The sequence below is a fragment of the Acyrthosiphon pisum genome, chromosome X, assembly GCF_005508785.2.
Source record: "Acyrthosiphon pisum isolate AL4f chromosome X, pea_aphid_22Mar2018_4r6ur, whole genome shotgun sequence".
Taxonomy (NCBI): Eukaryota; Metazoa; Arthropoda; class Insecta; order Hemiptera; family Aphididae; genus Acyrthosiphon; species Acyrthosiphon pisum.
Genome location: NC_042493.1, coordinates 103,017,123 through 103,018,663, shown reverse-complemented (window position 1 = coordinate 103,018,663; position 1,541 = coordinate 103,017,123).

Here is a 1,541-nt window from a genome sequence, read left to right as displayed (position 1 = left end):
AACTGAAGTCTGCGCACGCCTATGCTAGTTTTAACTACCGATAGTTTTCATTCGGTAGTAAATAGTAATACATGTCTGGACGTCTGGTACCAACTAGTTTTGACTGTCGAGTTAAAAAAAACAATCGAGTAATTTTTCGATATTATCGACCGAATTCAATAGTTTATAAAATAATCGAATAATTAGATAGGTAGTTTAAAACAACCAGATAGTTCGATAGTTTTAACTTGATAGTGCCCATCACTAGTTTCTAATTGGCATGTGGTAGTTACCTATATGTGCAAATGAACCTAAGTATGTAACAGACGTGAAACGTTTATAATATTTTGTGGCTATATGCATCAAGTCTAAGATTTAAGATTATCGTTGCAAAAAAGTAGAACAGTATGACGTGTTCACGACGTGAACATTGTGTGCTAAGGTAGCTGAACGATTTGATAGGTAAGGGAATGGTGATTACATAATATCAAGGTTTCTTATTATTAGTTCTTGTTTCAAAATTGTTTGAAATCCTCTCACGATTTTCAATTTTTTTTTTTTAAACGACTTGTTTATAAATTAAAACGATGGTGTAAATTTTTTATACCAGAAGCTATTATTTTAGAGGTTATAGTCTTCCAGTGTTTGTGATCTTAGGTACTTTAGGTAATCACTTTTTGGGTTAAAAAATTTAAAAAATGTTGCTGGAATCAGAATTTGACTCACTAATTTAGTTTCGAAGTTATAGCTATAGTCGGGAGAATGAAAAGTGGCTGCTGGAGATATGATAGAAACCTTTTTGTTTTCATCGAAAACAGGGATTCTAAAACTCGTATCCAACATCATTCTAATACATTTATTTGTATCTATTCATATGTAATTGAATCTATATTTAATACATTTCAAAATACGCGCGCTTTATTTTGCGAAACCATCACAACAATTCACCACCATGGAAGCGCGCATATCAACGGCCACTTTTCATTCTCCCGACTATAATCGAAGTTTTCAGTTTATATTATTATAACCTATAAAATAATAATCCTTATGTTACATTTATCATTGGCTGAACTATTGCGATAAAAGTGATGTCTCCGTGGCCCTTCGCTCGCTGCGCTGGGACGAAAAATCGAAAATATCCCTTGAATTATTGTGTAAAATGACCTTGGGTAAGCCTCGGAATTAAACAATGTGACAAACAATGGAATAACATTTGTTATAGGCGCTGCGCGCGGCAGTCAAGTAACGTTGCGCGCAAGCACATAAACTGTTGAAAGCAGGGCCGGACTGGCCCACTGTGCTACTGTGCTACAGCACAGTAGGCCGCGGCTGTGCAGTAGGCCGCGGCCCGTGACCGTGAAAAAAATCTTTACTGAGATTACAGAATAGTGAACAGATAGCACCATGATATAATTAACATGGTATGACAGCAACTTGAACGAAAATTAGATTTTACTGAGTGTCAATGGAATAAACAATATTTTATCAACTATGTCATGAAATATTGACGTCGCTTGGTCCAGTTCAAATTATATCATATTGTTTAAAATCAATAATATTAT